The 23493-nt window shown below is 42.3% G+C and overlaps 1 protein-coding gene across 2 annotated transcripts in view; it reads left to right on the top strand.

Moving 5' to 3' along the window:
- The window catches only part of plcb1 (phospholipase C beta 1), a 950430-nt gene that overhangs the window by 407327 nt on the left and 519610 nt on the right, over positions 1–23493 (top strand). The window lies entirely within an intron of this gene.

The following is a 23493-nucleotide window of genomic DNA, read 5'->3' as shown; positions in this document are numbered from 1 at the left end:
TTCTAATTGCACAGTAATATAATTGACCATTGTCACATTCTCTGGTCAATTAGGCTTGGTCCTTAAGTGCTGCTGTACTGTTAGATGCTCATATCTCAAGACCAAATGCATATTTTAAGTACTGATATAGAGAAAAATTCCAGTACAGGACACTCCTTCCATTCTCTGCTCCTAGCTGTTTCAATGTTGCCTTGAAACTCATGGAGTTGTTAAAACTAGCTATCCCACACAGGATAAACAAGCATTGTTTCTTGAACCTGTGTGTAATTACGTCATCACTGCTGCTTTAATACATACCGTAATGATTTCAAATCATTCTTCATTTCTTTCATCAGTCCTGTACATATTATACCTTCTAGACTTTTGCTTCTTCCTGGAATATTGTTGATTTTTAAGCATAATAACAGAGTTCTCGGAGCTTGGAGGGTTAATACTTGATTCCCATTTAACTTTCTGCATCAAAGTAGTTAAAATTCCTTGAAGATTGTCTGTCTCCAAATCACTCAAAAGAAATGTCATACTTCGCATTTGTGAAGTGTGTTAACAAGCTGTTTGAATCCAGAAGCTGAATGCAATCCTGTTACAATTAGAATCCAAATCGGGTTTATTATCACTGACATATGTCCTGAAATTTGTTGTTTTGAGGTAGTGTACAGTGCAATGCATAAAATATGCCATAAATTTACAGTAAGAAACAGTTAGCCAAGATCGTGCTGGTGAACCACGATGATGTTCTGTAGGCTCTGTACAATACTTCTAAATATATCTCTTTTGAATTACTCTCACTGCAATCTGCAGCACGTAATTTCACTTTAAGCTACGTACTTTTAAATCAACTTAATGAACTAGCGATTTCACAATCTTCTGTAGGACTCAGTGGACTTAACTCTCAAGCAAGCAGGCACAGTACCTTCAAGCAGACAAAGGTCCTTTGCCATGGCCAGAAGAGAGGCAAGAAATGGGGGGGGGGGGGGGAGGGAGGTGGACTCCAAGCCAAGCTAAACCACAGAGGGATAAGGCCCCTTCTACCCAACATCTTGCTAGCAAATGTGCAGTTGCTGGAGAACAAATTTTGGGACCTAAGAGGAAGCCTGCCATATCAAAGGGAAATGAGAAATTGTTGTGTTCTCTGTTTTGCTGAGAAGTGGCTTACTCCATGTACACCAGATATGGTGATCAGACCCAGAGGCTTCTCGATACACTGGATGCACTGAACTGCTGATTCAGAAAAGGTCAAAGGTGTGTGTTTCAGGATAAACATTCGGTGGTGCTCCAATGTAGTGGTTTTGTCGTAATCTTTTACCCCCGATCTTGAACGCCTAATGATCAAGAGTCAACTGTTCTGTTTACCAAGAGGGCTCTCCTCGGTGATCCTGGCTGCAGTTTAGATACCACCATTGGCTGACTGTAATCAGGCACTTGAGATACTACATGATGCCATCACCAAACAAGAAACAGTCCACCCTGATGCATGTCAAATCATATTCAGGGATGTCAATTAGGCTTGATTGAAGAAACCTCTGTCCAATTATCATCGGCATATAACCTGTAGCACCAAAGATCCTTACGTGCTAGACAGCTGCTATACTAAGATAAGGAATGCCGACCGTTCCATGCCCAGAACGCACTTCGGGATATCTGATCACTTGCCTGTCCTGCTCCTACCTGCGTACAGGTAGAGGCTAAAGAGTAAGACTCTGGAGACTGAGACAATGAAAAGGGGTTGCAGGAGGCAGAGGAGTGGCTATGGGATTGCTTCAAGTCAGTGGTCTGGGCGTGTTCAGGGCCTTATCTGTGGATCTGAATGAATACATCATGGTTGCCATGAAATTAATAAACACAGTCCAGAGAAGGGTTTCCCTACAAAATTATTTATAGTCCTCCCAAAAGAAACCCTGGATGAGCCATAAGATCTGCAGCCTGCTGAGGGCCTGATCAGAGGTATTTGTGTCTCGTGACCAAGAAAGTTACAGGAGGTCCAGGTATGATCTCTGGAGAGTCATCTCCTGGGTGAAGTCACAATTCTTGAATCAATGAAGGGCACTTGACAGCTGTGGGAGGGTTTGAATGCTATCACCTCTGAAAAGGTGAAATTAAGCGACATAGGTCAAAACAGGGCTTCGCTTCCAGATGAGCTCCATGCCTTCTATGCTCGCTTTGACCATCAAAAGATGGAGGAACCATCAGAAACCCCCACTGCCCCAATGATCCTGTGATTTCAGTCTCTGAGGCCGACATGTGAGCATCCTTCAGGTTGGTGAACTCATGGAAATCATCTGGCCCAGACGGGGTACCTGGCCGAATGCTAAAGACCTGTGCTGATCAACTGGCTAGAGTATTCACTGAGATCTTTAACCTCTCACTTCAGCAGTCTGAGGCTTCAATTATGCCGGTGCCGAAGAGTGCAGTAACCTGCCTCAATGATTATCCAGTAGCACTTAGATCCACAGTGATGAAGTGTTTTGAGAGGTTGGTGATGAAACGTATCAACTCCTGCCTGAGAAGCAACTTCGATGGATCCACTCCAGTTTGCCTACTGGCACAATACTGGCCTACTGGACCCTACTGGCAGGTTCCACGTTGAGAGGATGAACATTACAGATGGTAGATGTAATGTCAGTAGACACAGACTGTTGTGCCACGAGTGATGTCAGGTATCCAGCGAGTTTTCTAGATAAGTAAATGCTATCCCATTGCACTCTGACTTGAGCCTTGAAAAAAGTGGAAAGGCTTTGGGATGTCAGAAGGTGAGCCACTCACTCCAGCCTACACAGCCACTGATTGTTCTTGTAGCCAAAACACTTATGTTGAGATTTTGGTTAATAGTGAACTGGTGGGATGTTGATAACGTGAAAGGTAGAACAGGACCTTGTCCCACAGTATCTGTGTAAACACGATGCCTGGTGGAACACATTCTGCGTATGAGTCATATCCCTCCACTCTCAGCATATTCATGTCTCTATCTCGCTGTCTCTTAAACACCACAATATCTGCTTCCATTACTATGAGAAAGCAATATCTGCCAACAGTCTGATTGAACCGCTTAACATACTGATCTGTTAATAGTAAGGGAGAGGGGTTAGCTCGCTCTCCTGTGTCAACATCTTTTAAACAGCCTGCTGACACCCCTCCTCCCCAAGCAAAGCAAGGAAGCAAAGAATCCACCAGGTCTGGTCTGCCCTCTATCTGCCTTAGTTAGCACCTTTGAAGAGTCATGGGTTTCCCACTTCTCTTTGAAATGGAGCATATACCAGGTATATCAATGACGTTGTAATGACGACTACTTTCAGGAAAGGTACCTTACTCTGATTATGGTAACCAGAGAGGAGTTCCCCCTTCTGTCTGCCATTCGTAAAGTCACTATCGGAGTCCTCCTCGACCACTAAGTCCCAGTGCCTGAGAAATTTCTCCCTGAATCAAATGTGGATTCTGTCCATCTAGAGAAGAATCACGTTGTTATCATTGTATAGCAGCTCCAAGAGGAAGACAGTGGATGCCATCTCAGTACAAGCGGGTGTCTCGTGGCCACTTTCATGGAACTACCTCACTAAATCACAAGCACTTTGGAAGCTATGCATAAGTTTTTAAAAAAGGACATCTACTCAAGGTAGAACGTACAAGGTAAATGGTAGAGGGCATTGAGGAGTGCAGTAGAACGGAGGGATCTAGGAATACAGATACAAAACTCCCTAAAAGTGGCGTCACAGTTAGATAGAGTAGTAAAGTGAGCTTTTGGTACATTGGCCTTTATTCAGATTCAGATTCAGTTTATTGTCATTTAGAAACTACAAATGCAGTTAAAAAATGAGACAACGTTCCTCCAGAATGATATCACAAAAGCATATGACAAAACAGACTACACTAGAAAATCCACATAACGTTTGGCAATCCCCAATCCAGAGTCCGGAGAGGCTGCTGCATATTAATATCGCGCTACTGTCTTAGCACGTTCCCCGGAAAGGAGCTCCAAATTCACCAGATAAACAAGACCAAAAACTAAAGCTACAAGACCTGCACAAAACCACATAGTTACAACAGTGCAAACAATAGCATAATTGATTAAAAAACAGACTATGGGCACAGTAAAAATAGTCCAAAGATGTTAAAGGACTATAAGTTCAAAAGAAATCACCACACAGTTTCCACAGGTCCCCAGGGTCCCAACAGACTCGCCATCCCACGCCAGCGGCAGAAGGGAATACCCCTGCTATGGATATCTTGGAAAAAGATATAAATCAAAGTATTGAGTATAAGAGTTGGAATGTTATGGTGAGATTGTTTAAGTCATTGGTGAGGCCTAATTTGGAGTATTGTGTACAGTTTTAGTCACCAAATTACAGGAAGGATATTAATAAGTTTGAAAGAGTGCAGAGAAGGTTTACAAGGATGTTGCCGGGACTTGAGAAACTGAGTTACAGAGGAAGGTTGAATAGGTTAGGACTTCATTCCCTGGAGTGTAGAAGAATGAGGGGAGATTTGATAGAGGTATATAAAATTATGGGGGGTATAGATAGAGTGAAAGCAAGCAGGCTTTTTCCACTGAGGCTAGGAGAGAAAAAAAACCAGAGGACATGGGTTAAGGGTGGAGGGGGAAAAGTTTAAAGGGAACATTGGGGGGGGGGCTTCTTCACACTGAAAGTGGTGGGAGTGTGGAATGAGCTGCCAGATGAAGTGGTAAATGCGGGCTCACTTTTAACATTTAAGAAAAGCTTGGACAGGTACATGGGTGAGAGGTGTATGGAGGGATATGGGCCAGGTGCAGGTCGGTGGGACTAGGCAGAAAAATGGTTCAGCACAGCCAAGAAGGGCCAAAAGGCCTGTTTCTGTGCTGTAATGTTCTATGGTTCTAGGCTTCAAATAAGCCTGTCCCGTGTCCCAGAGGAAGATGCACCAGTCCTCCTGAGCAACATCAATGCCTGGGTCAGCAAAGACACAAACTCTGGCAAGCCACGATTGACAAGGACAAAAGTATAATTGTATAGAGCATGATTTTGCCATAATTCGCGCCCTGTTTTGAGTCAACACAGCATTTTTGCGCACAATTAGATTATATAATTGACTGAAAGTCTGCAAAGGTGTCAACATCAAGGCAAGTGCTAATGGTTTTGGGGATGATCACTGCTTAATTCGATCCTTCACTAGTTTTTCTCCAAGCCAACGGCAACAACAGAAATATTCCCACAAGCAAGTCATGGTTGCAAAAAATCCACCAGGGTCGCTCTCCACAAGCTCTGACACTTTTCTCATCACAGTGTCGCACCTTACCTCCCAAGTTTCCTGCTGGACTTGATCTAATCTAAAGAACAGTGGGAAACTGCTTGATCTCTATTGCCTCCACTCCAGAACCTAAGATAACTACGTAGCTAGGACAGAATGCAGACAGCTTTTGTATATGTACTTTGCTTATTTTTCCATACATGGCAGAATATTCCATTTGTTTAGTAATGGGGATGTGTAAATGTATACTGTATGTTGTCTGTTTGCTGTATTTAATGCAGATACTTCTGTTTATTTTGTAATATGATTGTAACTGCAGTACATTGTGGGGTGTGTCATATTCTACTACGTGTGTAGTGTTAAGCTAATTTTGTTGGTAACAGAAGACGGTATGTCCTGGTGTCTATAAAAAGAGCTCATCGACCTTCTTATGGGGGAGAGACGGGCTGCCAGAAGTTCACACTGGTCAAGAACAAGTACAGAGCTGCTACTATGTTCTTGTTGATATCTTTTTGTAGTTGTTGGCATTTTTTTTTCACTATTTTCACCAATTTTCATTCATTTTTCTAAGTTTGATTTTTGATGCACCCTTGTATGAAAGTGCAAAGTGACTCCAGCCATTATTTTCTTTGATGAAATTAACGGTCATAACCCACCTTTTTTTTTAACATACACTAAGCACTCTTAATTCCTATGTGGCTGCGTGTGAGAGAGTGGACTTTGTAATGTAATCATAACGAAGATCCTGCATCAACCTGCTTCCTCTGAACAGCACTTCTCCTGGTGATAAAGGTCCTCAACAGATTGTGGAAAAGCAGAATCATCTCCCATGTATCAGGAGCCCATCAGGATGTACCAATACAGCCTTTAACCGCAGAACAAAAGAGTGATGAGCAAGGTCTGAAACTCAGTACAAGGCTCATTGTCTACAGAGTAGCAGTGATCCCTGTCCTCCTAGTCTCTTCTGAGACCTGGGCTACCCAAAGCATGTATCTCAAAGCAGTGGAGAGAAACGACCAGCACAGCTGCTGTAAGGTACTCCAAGTCTACTGATGATAAATGAAAGGACATCAGTGTCCTTGACCAAGCAACTTATCCACCAACACAGCCCCTAGCCCTGCACCCTTCAGGGATCATTTAGGACATCTTGGAAAACTTCCAGCCAATCTATCAGTAGCAGTGAAAGAAGAACACTGCCTCCCAAACTACCCACCTGCTCACCCTGTCAAACACACCCCTCTCCAAATGTGGCAGAGCTTGCAAGTCCCACTCTGGCCTCATCAGCTCGCTGGAAGTCCACAGAACTGGTGTGGCACCAGGTCGTGCTCAGTGCAAAGGGAACCATTTAAGAGCAGAAGATCTATCAGGTGTGCAAGTTGTGGTGCACTTTGATATTGCCTCCAAACTTCTTCCTTGGTTAATATATAAATACTTATAATCAATGTGTTTCATGGCATTGAGACAGTTCCAAGTAGGTACTTTCATAAAGTCAGTTTGTGTAATGTAGGAAACCAAACTTGGGCATGTCAACATCCCATAACCTGGAATGTAGCCACATGACCTACTTTCCGACATTGGCAATCAGTCAAGATGGTGCCTGCATACAATGCTCCTTTGGTCATCATCTTCTGGATAGATTATTAAACCATCGATTTCACTTCTTTTATGTCCTTTATGTTTGCTTCTCAACTTGAATGTGATTCTGGAATTGTTGGAGCCTGTGTTTTGCTGTTTGGAGATGGTTTGGGTGCTTCAGTGCCTAGTAGTCTCTGAGAGGATTCTGGGAAGTAGAGGCAACATGAACAAACCATGCAGTGAGGAGACTGCAGGATGGCACGCAAGCCGATGATTGACCCCATTTTGCTGATTATAGCTTCCATTGTTCGCTGATTACAGTGACGAGGGCAATTGAAATATCAAGGTGAGTGCTGAAGTTAGGAGGTTGTTTGGGTGTTCCAGTGCTCCGCGGTCTCTGAGAGGATTCCAGGACGCAGAGGCAGTGTGTGCGAACCTCGTAGTGGGCAGGCTGCAGGACAAGGCACAAGTCAATGTTTGGCTTCATTTCAACGATTAAAGTGATGAGGGTAATTGAAGCATTGAAATGAGTGTAGAGGGTAAGCACTGGCTGTTTGCATTTTGCTTGATTGCTCTGTATCAGAGAGGGGAGAGCCTGCCACTGCACTCGGACAGTGTTGTCCAGGTTTTTTCTGCGTTTTGGATTTGGACTTCAGACTATAGACGTGTTTTAGTCTTATATTTTTTGTATTCTGTTTTCTCTCCTGATTTTCTTGTATTTTCTTTTGCAGGGAAGGGGATTTGGGGGTCAATGTGCCTGATCCATTTTGTTCAGTTTTTGTGCAGGAGGAGGGATTTGGGGGTCGATGTGCCTGATCCATTTTGTTCAGTTTTTGTGCAGGGAAGGGGATTTGGGGGTCGATGTGCCTGATCCGTTTTGTTCAGTTTTTGTGCAGGAGGAGGGATTTGGGGGTCGATGTGCCTGATCCGTTTTGTTCAGTTTTTGTGCAGGAGGAGGGATTTGGGGGGTCGATGTGCCTGTTCGGATCTTGTTACTTTTTTTGCAAGGATGTGGGATTTGGGGGTTGATGCGCCTGTTCAGATTTTATTCCTTTTTTTTTGTGCAGGGAGGTGGTATTTGGGGGTTGATAATCATGCCACCTTTCTTTTCTTTATTGGTTTTATGGCTACCTGGAAAATTGAAGAACTTCAGAGTTGCAGACTTTGATAATAAATGAACCTTTGAACCTTTGGTTGAGGAATATTATTTGTCTAGAATGGCAGTAATGATTGTTGTACGCATCACTAAAATGATACTTTGGGATTTCTTCTTTATGTCTACTTGATAGCACAGTTTAGCATTCCATACAAAGAGCAGAATTTGGAAATCCGGTGTGGTTTTATTACTTTACTTACAAATGAAGCAGTATTGCTAAAAAAAATTCTTGAATTGAAGCAAGTAATTGAAGTATGTAAAATATAATCCAGCATTGACAAGAACCAACTAAAATAATTGAAATACTGCATGTCAAGAAAGCACAACTGGAACATTCTGTGATTTAGTGGAATGTAAATTTACAACTGAGATCAGAACAACATTTGAATGCAGAGTGGTAAATATTAAAGTAAAGTGTACAAAAGATATTAAGAAATTTGTCAGGATGTTAATGCTGGAGAGTGTGAGCCAAATAGCCTCTCTAATTCCTAATTTAGTTACAAACCCTGCCCTGGGGTAGAGTCTGCCCAACAGTCAAATGAGTATTTTGTTGGATTAAATGAGAACGTTAAGATGTCATCCTGTCATAAATAGGGTATACATTTTCATTTAATCCATGTTCATGGGGCATCTATTTAGTGCAATCAAAACTAATATTATGTTAATTTTTTATGTACAAAAACATTTCTGTCTTGATTGGCCTGTCATGTTTAACCAATTTATTCCTTAACCGTAAGACTGAGACTTCCATATTACTGAGTCCAAGATGATACTGCTATTGTCTTTGTGTTTTTGATCATATCTCAGTGCCTTCTATATTCAAGTGCCAACTTGCAAACTTTGCTCTTGCTCTTCCTCAGTCAGAAATCGGTACACCTCCTGCTTGGAATTTTCCTTCAAACTTGGACCTCTTGCACTGCCATGACTTTGGTTGGCCCAGTGGTGCATCTAGTAGAGGTGCTGCCTCTATACTTTGCGGACTTCAGTTCTGGTGCAGTCTGTGTGGAGGTTACACTTTGTCCCTATGACAGCACAAGCCTCCTCTTGGTGCTCCACTTTCTTCACACATCTCACTTGGATTGATGTACGCTCATTGACTCTAGGTTGACCCTCACCTATGTGTGAAAGCTAAAATATATAGGGAATGTGAGAAGGGTAAAGTAGGTCAGTGTAATGTTAATGCAAATGAGTGCTTGATGGTTTGTATGGATTTTTGTTCTCTCAGATGCTCAAAGATCTCTGGAATTCACTTCCTCAACAGAGTGGTGCTTACATACAGTAGATTCTGGTTAATTGGGTCTTTGGTTAATCGGGACAGCCAGTTATTGGGACAGTTCTTCCACAATTCCGTTTGTTTATCTGAGACTCTCTGCCACTTAATTGGGTTGGGAGACTGTTGCCAAAGAGTTTCTAGTTCATGTCAGTTGTCTGCATTTGTGTGATCGTTATACCGTGCTTAGAGCCAACAGTTTTTAAGTAATGTCAGTTGCGTGTATCTGTGTTCAAAAAGCAGTGATTTTTGCCACTGATAGTTGGCGAGAAATAAGCAGTAAGACAATTCAAAACTGTTCTGTTCACTGTGGCTTCAAACATTCAGACTTGGAGATGCCAGAAATGCCAGGAGTGAAAATGGAATGATTATACAACTTCATCAAGTTAGGAACTACAAAAGAATTTGAAGGTATTGACATCAAGATTTGTAGGATGCAATTGTCAATGGCATTGTATGAAGGCAGTCCACTATTTGAACAAGGTGTCTGAGCTGATTTTGTCCATTTGCAGTCAATCAAAAATACATGGCAGTGTACAGGTACACTAGATGAATTTCTGTATCGATAACAATTCAGTTTTTAGTACTGTAGCAGTATTGATAGTGTTCCAATCTGTTATATATTTCAATTAATTGCAGAATTTGTTACTCAGTTAAATGGCAGTTCTTTTTTTAATACCTCTTTAACTATTTCCATAAGACTTTGGCTAGTTGGGGTAGCTGCTTATTTGGGGCAAAATGTACTGGTTCCGGCTTGTCCCAATTAACCAGAATCCACAGTACTTTAAAGACAAGGATAGATTGCTTCTTGATGAACGATGGATTAAGGGTGTCTGCAGGTCGAACGAAATGTGGAGTTTGGCTTACAATCAGATCAAATTTGAATAATCAAGTGGCTTATTCCTATTCACGCTTCAGATGCTTGTGTGTTATTTGGGGCTTTCTCCCCTTTCACATTTTGACTTTGTACCAGTGCTTTCAAATGCCTCTTCTACTTATTATGCATTGACATTAGCCAGTGTTTTTCAACCCTAACAATTCCAGAGTGCTGCTGAACATCCATCTGCCTCCTTGTGCTCTAAACCCTGGTGCACACACACTCCTGCCCCTGTACATTCGTACCGCATCCTAGCACCTTGTGCACTGACTGATTTCAGACCCGTGTTTCCTTATTCATATTACTTTTGCCCCCTCTACTGTCAGGATCCAAGATAATTTGGGAAAAAATCAAATTTCCCTTAACTCCTTCTAAATTCCATGTGGCTGGCTTTCCCTCAATCCCACCATTAGTGTGAAAGCGCATCCAATAACTGATGCTGCCCAATTCTACTATAAGCTACCTTTACAATTTCATCTTTTGTCATGCTCTGCTTCCTCCTAATCACCTTGCTATTGAGAAAATTAAAATATAGCAACTAATTATAGAGATTAGGTCACTTAAAACTTTTGGATATTATTTGATATATACAATACTTATATAGCATCCTGTGGTAGAAAAGATGAAAGATAATTCTAAAATATTCAGTAAGACTATCAGATCAAAAGGGCAACTAGGGTGAGAGTGGGTCTCCTGAAGGATAACTGTGGTGATCTGTGTGTGGAGCCACAGGATATAGATAATGTTTTAAATCTTTGTTAAAATGATGTTTTAAATCTCATCTGTTTACTGTGGAAAAGAGCATAGCAGTTGGTGAACTTAGGGAAGAGAGCAGTACTATCTGAAGCAAATTAATATTATGAAGGAAAAGGTGTTGATGACCTTGAACCCCATTAAAGGGGATAAATCCCTGGAGCCTGAGCTGGAGAATCAGAGGATACTGTGGGAAGCAAGCAAGAAACTTGCTTGGGTCCTGGCAGAGATTGTTGTATCTTAGTTAGCCGCAGGTGTGCAACTGAAACACTGGAGGATGGCTGATGTTGTGCTTTTATTAAGAAGGGCTACAAGAACAAACAAGAGATATACAGGCCAGTGAACCTTGCATGGAGGGAAAGTTACTGAGGGATGTTTATTTTCATTTGGAAAGGGATAGATAGTCAATGCAGCTTTGTTTGAAGGAGATCATGTCTCACAAATTTGGCTGAGATTTTTGAAGAGGTGTTAAAGAGAACAGAAGATTGTGGACAATATCTGCATGGACACTGGCAAGGACTTTGACAAGGTTCTTCAAGGTAGGCTGTGTTAGAAGGTTAGAATACATGGGATCTAGGGTAGGAAATAAATTGGATACAAAATTGGCTTGGTAGGAAGTGGTAGAGGGTGGCAGTGAAACGTTGCTTTGAAGGTTAGACTCCTGTGATCAGTGGTGTGCCACAGATGTTGGGTAATTTATTGTTTCTCATACACATTACAATTTGGAAGTGAATGTAGGTGGCGTCATTCAGAAGTTTACCGATGACACCAAAATTGTTGGAAAATGGACAGTGAAATCTAAGCTTACAACTGGATCTAGAATAACTGGAAAAGTGGGCAAGAAAGTTAATGGAATAATAAGTAACTAGTGCATAAGAGGAATAGCGAGGTTGCATTCACGAGTTAATGGACCATTCAGAAATCTGATGGTAGAGGAGAAGAAACTGTTCCTAAAATGTTCAGTGTCTGTCTTTAGGCTTCTGTGTCTCCTTCCCACTGGTAGTAATGAGAAGAGTGCATATCCTGGATGGTGAGGTTCTTTAATAATGGATGCTGCTGCCTTGAGGCACTGCCTTTTGAAGATTCCTCAGTAGTGGTGAGGCTGTGCCCATGATGGAGCTGGCTGAGTCTGCAGCTTCTTTCGATGCTGGGGCCTCCATACCAGGCAGTGACGACTCTCTTTTGCATATCTGCAGAGATTTGCTTGTAAGTTTAAATCAGTCAAGGGTGAACACAGTGAACGGCAGGGCTCTGGTATGTTTTGCTGAACAGTGAAACTTTGGGGTACAAGTACATAGTTCCCTAAAAGTAGCGACACAGGTAGAAAGTTTTGAAGATGGTGTATAAAATGCTGAAGTATGAGTACAGGAGTGGGGACTTCATATTATAGTTGTACAAATCATTGGTTATGCCACACTTGGTGTATTGTATACAGTTTTGTTCACAGGAAGAATGTGATTAAGCTGGAGATGGTGCAGGAAATATTCACAGGAACGTTGCTGAACTGAGGGCTTGAGTTAAAAGAGAAGATTGAGTAGACTGAGACAGTTTTCCCTGGAGCGAAGAAGACTGAAAGGTCTGTCTACAGAGGTTTATAAAATCATGAGGGTCATAGGTAGGGTAGATAGTCACAGTCATTCTCACAAATAAGAAAGTCTGTAACTAGAGGGCATTGGTTTAAGATTGGATGGGAAATATTTAATGGGGATCTGAAGGGCAAGTTTTTCCACATGGAGTGTGGTGGAACAAGCTGCCAGAGGAGGCATAGAACTAGATAGAATTATATTGTTCAAAAGACAGTGGGCTGGTACTTGGATAGGAAAGGCTTCAGACAGATTTGAGCCAAATGCAGGCAATTGAGATCGGTAATAACAGGCATCTTGATGGGTTGAGTTGAAGAGTCTATTTTAATGATGTATAACATAATGAATTAATATTAAATTGCAATCTTTGCACTTTTCGACTATATTGCAGCCTAGAGTATTTTTGGGTTTTTTGTTGGGGAGGGTGTGCTGCTGTTGACAAAATAATCCTAATTGCTCATTTGTAATTCCCCACAAACCATCAGGTGAGATGGTTGCATTTCAAGATTGTTTAATGTTATTTCTGGTACACAAGCGTAAAGGAGAACAAAATAATTGTTCTTGATCCGGTGCGGTACCAAAGAAAAGGAATGCCATAATAAAACAAGCAATGAATATAAATACGAAAGATACCTTAAATAGTTTGATTGTATGTCCATCAAATGATGCTAGGGACAGGGGTGTCTTGATGTCAATAGCCATCTCCTTCATCTTGTTGACATTGAGGAAGAGGTTAAATGCCCAGGTCTTAAGCTCTTCCATATCTGCTCTGTAGACTGTCTCATCATTGTTGGCGTTGAGCCCCACCACTGCCATGTCATTGGCGAATTTGACAGTGTGATTACTCGGGAGTTTGGCTGTACAGTCACGTTGTGAGCAGCGTGCTCAGCACACAGCCCTGGCAGGCACCCGTGTTGAGGACGATGGGGGGGGAGGTGCAGTTGTGTATTCTGACTATCTGTGGTCTGTTGGTTGGGAATTCTAACACCCAGTTGCACAGTAATGGCTGAGCAAAAGGAATTTTTTCACCAAGGTGTTTGGGGACAATAGTGTTGAATGCCGAAATGAAATTCAGAAACAGTGTTCTGACATAACTTTTGAGGTGTGTCAGGGCCAGGTGCAGGACAGATGCCATGGAATCTGTTGTAGAGTGGTTCTCTTGGTAAGCATATTGGTGAGTGTTCAGTGTGTCAAGAGTGAAGTTTTTGATGTGTACCATTGCCAGCCATTCAAAACACTTCATGGTGATTGGCATCAAGCCACCGGGCGGTAGTCACTTAGTTCTGAAGGTCTAGTGTTGTTTGATACCGGGACGATGGTGGCAGATTTGAAGCATGTGGGGACAGCAACCTGGATGAGTGAAGTGTTGAAGTTGTTCATGAAGACATCAGTGAGCTGGTGTACATGTTCTTGATTGCCCTGGGGGGGGGGGGGGGTTGACTCTCTGCAGAGTCCTTCTCACGCCTGCCGCTGTTACAGATAGTGGCTGCTCACCTGGGAGGGGATAGCTCTTGTGGCTGACATTATGTTGCATGACTTGATGTGTGCTTAGAAATTGTTTAGAGTTGACTTGAAGGCATGGCGGACTCAAAGGTTGGAAGTTCATTCTTAACTCTGCAATATTGCTACAGTTACACAGCTCCTTCAGAAATATGAAAGAGGAATTAAGCAAGCAAGCAACCGAAGATGAATTTCTACTCTTATTGCTTGTTTTCTATCTGGCTGTGAAAATACCACTGATGCTTAGGGTACAGGGCACAGGAAGAGTTAAAATTACTTCAGGATTTGAATTTCCCATCAGAATAACACACTTAATTTCGTACAAAAGGATCATCAATCTGGGGCAAATGCCTCCAATATGTCTTTGCTGTTTAATCCGTGTCATCAGGGATCAGAATCCAGACTCGTGTTTATTACCTGACCCAAAAATTTCAAACATCATTGTTCTCTTTGAGAGCAAATTATGATTTATGCAATCCATTTAGCATTTTGGATCACTTTTAAATTATGTAAATGCATATCCAGGCAATATTATGCCTCAGAAAAAATTGCACGTCTAAATTACATGCAATCATCCCAAACTTAATTAAACACACCATGTTTCAGATGCTAAATCATTGATTTGTCTCTAAAGCTTCAGTTTATTTCTAACTTACTGGCCGAAAAACATTCAGGGTGTGTGAGCAACAACGCAAGTGTCTAAACCATATTTTGATTTTATGTTACTGTGGGCATAACCATAAATTTCCAGCTCCCAAACTCTTCCTTAAGTCATGAGGAAGGAGCTTTCTGGCTTGACTCAGTAGTAAACACCATTGCTTGGCCTATTTAATCTACCTCTGATGGAGATTAATTGTGGCATCCCAATAGTACTATGGCTATAATCAGATAACTCCTCCAAAGGCGAAAGATTACATGTAATTAGTGCATCAATCACTGTGACCATGGCAGGTAATCAAACGTTATAATAAATGTGTCTCACTGGTTTGAAGGCTTCCAGCAAGTTGGAGTGAGTGGCATGATGTAGGCGTGTAAATATTTTATACCCGCCTTTTTCCCTCTTCTCCTTCTGGCCCTGATGCTAAACACGTAGATTCTTGGCACCTTGCCGAGGGGGCCATTATTCCTCCATGATTGTGCCAAGTGATTAGGCCATGTTGGTTAGGCCATTCTAACATGGGAGTCTGACCACATCCATGTCCTCGTATGTACTCTTCCCATTGTTAGAGTGAGTAGTGTTTCAAGGCCCGGCGTTTCCTCTGCTTGTCTCCTCCACTTTTTTATTCATGTAAAAAATATATTGCTGGCAAGGCCTAAATTTGCCATCCCCACATCTGGAGCACTGTGTACAGTATTAGTCTCTTGACTTGAGGAAGGATGTAAATCATTGGTGTCATTTCTGAGGAATTTATTGGACTTTGACATCAGGAATAGGCAGGTTATCTTTTGAAGAAAAGATGGTCTGGCTCAGCTTGTATCCACTGGAGTTTGGACAAGTCAGGGGAGATGTGACTGACATATTCAAAACCATGAAGGAGACTGCAGATGCTGGAACCTGAAGAGAGAAAATACACTATTGAAAGGGCTCAGTAGGTCAGTCAGCATCTGTGGAGGTAAAGAGTGCAAGTCAATGTTTCAGGACAAGGCTCGTCAGTAAGACTGAGCACAGAAGAAAGGTTGTTAGTATAGTTATGTTCCTATGCTATGCTGTTTTATGTTTATACATAGAAGAGAACAGTGTAGAAATAGGCCACTATGTCTACACTGACTATGATGCCAATCTAATCCCATCTGCCTGCTCATGATTGGTAACCTTCAATTCCTTGCCAATTCATGTCTCTCCCAAAAATCTTGTAAGTATTGTTATCATATCTGCTTTTACCATCTCCCTGGTAGTGCATTCCAGGCACGAATCACTCTCGTGTGTGAACTAAAAACTGCCTCACAATTTTTCTTTAAACTTTCCCCCATCTCAATTTAAACACAAGCCTGTTTGTGTTGGACATTTCCTCCCTGAGACTCCGATTATCTACCTAGTCTGTGACTCTTGTAATTTTATACACTTCTGTCAGGTTACCACCTCAACTTCCTGTTCTCCAGAAAAAATGATCCAAGGTTAACTTCTCCTTATGTAAAAAAAACTTTCCAGTTCCAGCACAAACTATGGATGTGCACCTGAGTACGGCAGTGCTCCTGAGGGTCCTTTCATACTGTGTACTTTGCTCTTACATTTGAACTTACAAACTAAATCACATCATATTTTTACAGGCTAAACACCATCACCTCACAATTACAAGAGTATAGGCCTATACACCCAGTTTTCTTCTCCTTTTATCCAAGAAAACTGGTGGAGTTCTGGACAGTGAGGAAGGGTATCAAAGGATACAGACTGGTATAGTTCAGCTGTAAACTTGGGCAGAGGAATGGCAGATGGAGTTTAGCCTGTAAAAATGTGATGTGATTTAGTTTGTAAGTTCAAATGTAAGAGCAAAGTACACAGTATGAAAGGACCCTCAGGAGCACTGCCATACTCAGGTGCACATCCATAGTTGCTGGAACTGGAAAGTTTTTACATAAGGAGAAGTTAACCTTGGATCATTTTTTTCTGGAGAACAAGAAGTTGAGGTGGTAACCTGACAGAAGTGTATAAAATTACAAAATATTGGAAAATTCAATATTTATTCCATTGTATCGTAAGCTGTTCAAGTGGAATAGTCATAGAACACTACAGCACAGAAACAGGGCTTTCAGCACATCTAGTTTGTGCTGAACTACTAATCTGCCTAATCCAATCAGCCTTTACCTGGATCATAGCCCTCCATATCCATCTCATCCATGTATCTATTTAATTTTCTCTTTAAATGTTGAAATCAACCCTGTATCCACCACTGGTAGCTCATTCCACACTCTCACAACCCTCTGAGTCAAAATGTTTCCCCTCATGTTGCCCTTAAATATTTCACCTTTCACTCTTAACCTATGGCCTGAAGTTGTGGTATAACCCAACTTCTATAGCCCTCATAATTTTGTATAATTCTATTAAATCTCAGTCTTCTGTATTCTAGGGAATAATATCCTAACCTTTTCAATCTTTCTGTGTAGCTCAGGTCCTGGCAACATCCTTGTATATTCTCTGCACTCTTTCAATCTTATTTACATCTTTCCTGTAGGTAGGTGAACAGAACTGCACACAGTACTCCAAATTAGAACTCACCAGTGTCTCATACAACTTCAACATAACACCCCATTTCCTGAACTCAATACATCGATTTATGGAGGCTAACGTGCTAAAAGCTTTCTTTACAACTGTATCTACCTCTGATACCACTTTCAAGGAACTATAGATCTGTATGCCCAGATCTCCCTGTTCTATCGCACTCCTCAGCGCCCTACCGTTCACTGTGTAAAACCTACCATGGTTGGTCCTACCAAAGTGCAACACCTGGCATTTATCTGCATTAAATTCCATCTGCCATTTTTCCAGCTGGTCCAGATGCCTCTGCAAGGTATGATAGCCTTCCTCACTTTCCACTACACCTCCAGTCTTGGTGTCATCGGCAAATTTGCTGACCCAGTTAACCACTAGATCATTGATATAAATAATAAACAACAACAGACCCAGAACTGATCCCTGTTGCACTTCACTAGTCACAGGCCTCCAGTCAGAGAGGCAACGATCTACTATAACTCTCTGGCTTCTCCCACAAAGCCAATATCTAATCCAGTTTACTCCCTCGTCTTGAATGCCGAGCTATTGAACCTTCAGTGCCAACCACCCATGAGGGACCTTATCCATGTAGACAAGGTCCACTGCCTTGCCTTCATCAACTTTCCTAGTAACTTCCTCGAACAACTCTATGAGATTGGTTAGACATGACCTACCACAGCCATGCTGACTATCCTTATGTCTATCCAAATTCTCATATATCCGGTCCCTTAAAATACCTCACAATAATTCTTCACTACTGATGTCAGGTGTACTAGCCTATAATATCCTGGCTTATTCTTAGAGCCTTTATTAAACGACCGAACAGCATTTACAATCCTCCAAACCTGCGGCACCTCACTTGTGGCTAAGGATGCTTTAAATTTCTCTGTTAGAGCAGTAGCCTCCCACAAGGTCCAAGGGAACACCTTGTCAGACCCTGGGGATTTATCCAGTCTAATTTGCCTTAAGACAGCAAAAACCTCTTCCTCTGTAATCTGTATAGGGTTCCTGACCTCGCTGCCTCAGTTCTTCACATTAGTGGACTCTGTGCCCATCTCCCAAGTAAATACAGCTGCAAAAAAAAAATCCATTTAAGATCTTCCCCTATCTCTTTCAGCCCCATGCATGGATGAACCCTCTGAACTTCCAGAGGACCAATTTTGCCCCTTGCTATCCTTTTGCTCTTAATATGTCTGTAGAAGCCCTTAGGATTTTTCTTCAGCTTGTCTGCTAGAGCAGCCTCATGTCTTCCTTAAGCCATCTTGATCTTCTTCTTTAGTGTTTTCTTGCATTTCTTAAATTGCTCAAGCACCTCATTAGTTCCTGCCTACTAATACCTGCTGTGCACCTCTTTTTCTTAACCAGGACCTCAATGTCTCTTGAAAACCAAGGTTCCATAAAACTGTTGTCCTTGCCTTTTATTCTGACAGCAACATACATAGTCTGTACTCTCAAAATTTCTCTTTTGATGCCCTCCCATTTGCCTAGTATATCTTTGCCAGAAACAGACTGTCCCAATCCACACTTGCCAGATCCTTTCTGATAGCATCAAAATAGGCCTTTCTCCAATTTAGTATCTCAACCCAAGGACCAGACCTATCCTTTTCCATAATTACCTTGAAACTAATGACATTATGATCACTAGGTGCAAAGTGTCCCCTTGTGCAAACTTCTGTCATCTGTCCTGTTTCATTCCCTAATAGGAGATCTAGTATTGCACTCTCTCCAGTTTGGATTCTATGTACTGATTAAAGAAACTTTCCTGAACACATTTGACAAACTCTTTCCCATCCAGCCCTTTCAAATTATGGGAGTCCCAGTCACCATGTGGAAAGTTAAAATCACCTGTGAATACAATCTTACGTTTCCTGCAAAAAAGTGACTCGACTTGAACAGTTTGAGATCTCTCCACAAATTTGCTCCTCTAAATCCCACGAACTGTTGGTGGTCGAGAATATAATCCCATTAACACAGTTTTATCTTTCTTCTTATACCCATAAAGCCTCATTAGACTATATTTCCAGTCTGTTCAGACTGAGCCACTGCCATGACATTTTCCCTTAACAGTAATGCCACCCTGCCCCATTTAAGCCTCCCTGCTCTATCACGTCTAAAACGGAACTGCAGAACACTAAGCTGCCAGTCGTGACCCTCTTGCAACTAAGTCTCTTTAATGGTTATGATAATCATAATTCCACGTGCTGATCCATGCCCTTAGCTGATCCAGCTTTCCTACAATACTCCTTGCGTGGAAATCTACACAGCTCAGAACACTACTCCCATTGTGCTCAACCTGATGATTCTTGACCTTGTACGTAGGTTTAACAACATCTTTCTCCATTTTGAGTGCAAACCATCCCATCTTACAGGTTCCACCTTCCCATGGAAGAGGATGCAATGATCCAAAAATCTGAAGTTTTCCCTGCTGTTAAACTATATGATTCTCCTATTTCTGGCCTCATTCGCTTGTGGCACAGGTAGCTATCCTGAGATCACAACCCTGAAGGTCCTGTCCTCTAACTTAGTAACTAACTCCCTGAATTTACTTTGCAGCATCTTGTCACCCAACCTTTCCATGTCATTGGTACTGTTGTGGGCCACGATCTCTAGCTGCTCACTCTCCCACTTAAGAATGCTATCGACTCGATCCAAGGTGTCCCTGACCCTGGTACCCTTGAGGCAACAAACTATCCAGGAATCTTATTCTCATCCACAGAGCCTGCTTTCTGTTCCCCTAACTAAGAAACCTCTTAACACTGCAGCTTGCCTCTTCTTCCCTCTTCCCTTTTGAGCCACAGAGCAAGACTCAGTGCCAGAGATTTGCTTGCTATGGCTTCTGCTTGGTGTGTCCTCACCCTCAATAGTATCCAAAATGGTATATTTATTATTGAAGGGAATGGCAACAGTGGTGCTCTGCTCTGGCTCCCTATTCCCTTTCCTTCTCCTGAGCATTACCCAGATACCTACTTTCTGCAGCTTACGGGTGAATACCTCCCTGTAGCTCCTATCTATCATCTCTTCATTCTTCCAAATGAGCCACAGGTCATCAAGCTTCAACTCCAGTTCATTAACACAGTCTCTAAGGAGTTGCAGCTCGATGCACTTCATGTAGATGTAGTTATCGGGGAAGGTGGAGGTCCCCTGAAGTCCTCACATCTTACAAACTTACTAGAAGTTTGCTTGAAACTTCAGCCTGCGCTTCCCTAAGCCTGTTCTCACCCAAGTCTGTGAGCCAAAGCTGGACCACTCCAACACAGCCCCGCTCACACAATGGCTGCTCCGCTTACACCTCCTTTTTTATTGGATCAAGCACACTTCACTCACAACAAGATTTGCAGTTTTTAAATGGCTTCTGCCCTGCAAGATGTCAGTCTCTCAGTCGCTACTTCAACCAGTGACTTATTCCTGACAAGACTTATCGCTTTCAAATGGCTCCCTTCAAATACTCGCTTCTTCAAACAGATGAATTTAAGACGTTCTTCTTCCAATTTGTTTGGCTTCTTAAGCAAAAGCAGAAGACAATGGGGTCAATGTGAGAGTGAGAAGGAAATGTAAAACCCCTGTACTGTCCTCAAAAAAGAACTCGGTTCACTTATATATTTATGTAATGTTTTGATTGCCATTGTCTTGCAATCTTAGTTAGCCTCAAAAATTTCTCAAGAAGTCACCTGGCTCAAGGCTATTCAAATTTGGGCAGTAAATAATGGCATTGCATCGTGATATCCTGATCCCATGAATGAATAGAAAAATATTTAAATATTATAGTGAGTGCCGTACGGTAGAAAGCACATCACATTCTTTTAAATGATATTGATGTATTATAACTGCAAAGGGCTCTGAAACACTCAGCTGACACTCATGCCAGCACCTTGAAATGCATTTGGTTCAATAAATTACCGGGCGATGTGCACAAATCACAATTGGCTTTGCATTTGCTGCTGATCTCTGAAACTGAAATAAGAATTATGTAACAGTGGTGAAATGATGTTGCTACTGAAGATCATTAATCTGTGATTTGATCTTTAATGACATTTCCCATAAAACAACCCTTTCTTGCTATCATGCCACTTAATGTGGCATCAGCATGCCAGTTCGACTTGCCTTGTGCACAGTCACTGTAGATTTCACCCCATTTAAAAACAGATCATGCTTAGTGCTTTGTTGCTAGGTAGCTAGCTGGCCAAGTACCGTTTCTAGGCAAACAATTCATACTTTGTGCATTTAAATGCAACCCCTGTGAAATGTACAATTGATTTTGTCCAAGCAAGCTTCAACTCGCTTTACACTTCCATTTTTAGTAGCTAAGGTTGGTTAGGTGCTCTTTACAAGTGCAACACAGCTTGAAACAGAGCCGATCGACCATGCACTTGGACTGTGGAGAAGGTAATCAGGTGTGGAAGGTGTGTGAGACTATTAATAGCCAACAAGCTTTGCAGCCAATTAAACATAGTGTACTTTCATCCACTCAATAACACTTTATTTTTATTCAAATTAACTCTTGCACTGAACTACCAATTACAATCTATGAAAACATGAAGAGATGCTACTAGGCTGTCAAAGATTGGGATAGCAACCTATATACACTGCTTTCTGATGAGCACAAGACAGATACAACTGGTGTCCCTTTTTTACTGAATTCACAGATACTATCCAGTTTTTGGAAAGACCCAAACAAGTCAGGGCACTGGTGAGACAATACCTGGAGTATTGTGTTCAGTTTTGGTCTCCAAATTTGAGGAAGGACATTCTTGCTATTGAGGGAGTGCAGCGTAGGTTCACAAGGTTGATTTCCTGGATGGCGGGATTGTCATATGTTGAAAGATTGGAGCGACTGGGCTTGTATACACTGGAATTTAGAAGGATGAGAGGGGATCTGATTGAAACATGTAAGATTATTAAGGGACTGGACACGCTAGAGGCAGGAAACATGTTCCCGATGTCGGGGGAGTCCAGAACCAGAGGCCATAGTTTAAGAATAAGGGGTAGGCCATTTAGAACAGAGTTGAGGAAAAACTTTTTCACCCACAGAGTTGAGGATCTATGGGGAGATGGGGAGAAGGGAGGAACGGGGTACTGATTGTGAATGATCAGCCATGATCACAGTGAATGGCAGTGCTGGCTCGAAGGGCCAAATGGCCTACTCCTGCACCTATTGTCTATTGTCTATAAGTGAGCACTACCTCTGAAGAAAGAAAGAGGAGTGATGGAAAAGCTGTCACCACAGGAGTTTACAAAAGCTTAGCAGTGGTCAAAGGGCAGGTTATTTGTCATCCTCCCCGTTCTGGCATTGGGCCTCATGTAGACGCGGCTGCCGAGAAGGCTCACCAATGCCTCTGCTTGCACAGGAGGCTAAAGAAATGTGTTATCTTCTCACTGACCCTTACCACAGACAGCGTTTTATTTGGATGCATAACAGCTTGGTATGGCAACTGCTCTGCATGTGACTGCAAGAAACCGCGGAGAGTTGTGGACACAGCTCGGCGTATCATGAAAACCAACTTCTCAGTGCCTCAGTAAAGCAGCCAATATAATCAAAGAGCCCAATCCACCCCAGACATTTTCTCTTCTCCCCTCTTCCATTGGGCAGAAGATAGAAAAACCTGAAAGTGCGTACCACCAGGCTCAAGAACAGTTTCTACCCAGCTGTTTAAGACCATTAAATGGTTTCCTAATACAATAAGATATACTCTTGACCTCGCAATCTACCTCATTATGGTCCTGCATTTTATCGTTTGCATGTACTGCACTTTCTCTGCAGCTGTTACACTTAATTCTGCTTTTGGGTTGGTGGGGATGGATTGGGGTATAGAGCAGCGAGTTAGGGGTCATTTTAAGGTTTAGGGGCAGGGATGAGAGTGAATGAAGATTCGGGGGCAGGAGCCTGTGTTTGTAGCCCAAGTCAGAGCACTCTGCAGTTGAAGGGCAGTAATCATGGAGGTTCATTCAGCAGGTGCCGAGGAGATCAGCGATCCCCAGGTCATTGAGTCCCAGGTGAGAGATCCATGCAGGTGTGAGTCACTACAGCTGGTATCCCTCCCCCGCCACCAAGGACTGTGCAAGTTCAGAAGTCAAGGCCTGGAAGATCAGACCTGTGAACAGCAAACGCTGGGGTCAAGGCCTAAAGGTCAATCTTCTGGGGTCGATACCCAGAGGTTGGCAGATATGCAGAGTCTAGAGAGAAAAGCCCAAAAGTCCAGATGTAGAAAGCCCGAAGGTCAAGGATTGGCTGACTGGCAGGAGGCAATGAGTGGGAATAAAATGGGCCTTTTCTGGCTGGCTGCTGGTGACTATTGGTATTCCACAGCATTCAGTGTTGAGACTGCTTTTCACGATACATTTCAATTATTTGTAATG

This window comes from Hemitrygon akajei, chromosome 7 (assembly GCF_048418815.1).
Source record: "Hemitrygon akajei chromosome 7, sHemAka1.3, whole genome shotgun sequence".
NCBI lineage: Eukaryota > Metazoa > Chordata > Chondrichthyes > Myliobatiformes > Dasyatidae > Hemitrygon > Hemitrygon akajei.
Note: the sequence above shows the minus strand (reverse complement) of the source record. Positions and strands in the feature narration are given on the sequence as shown.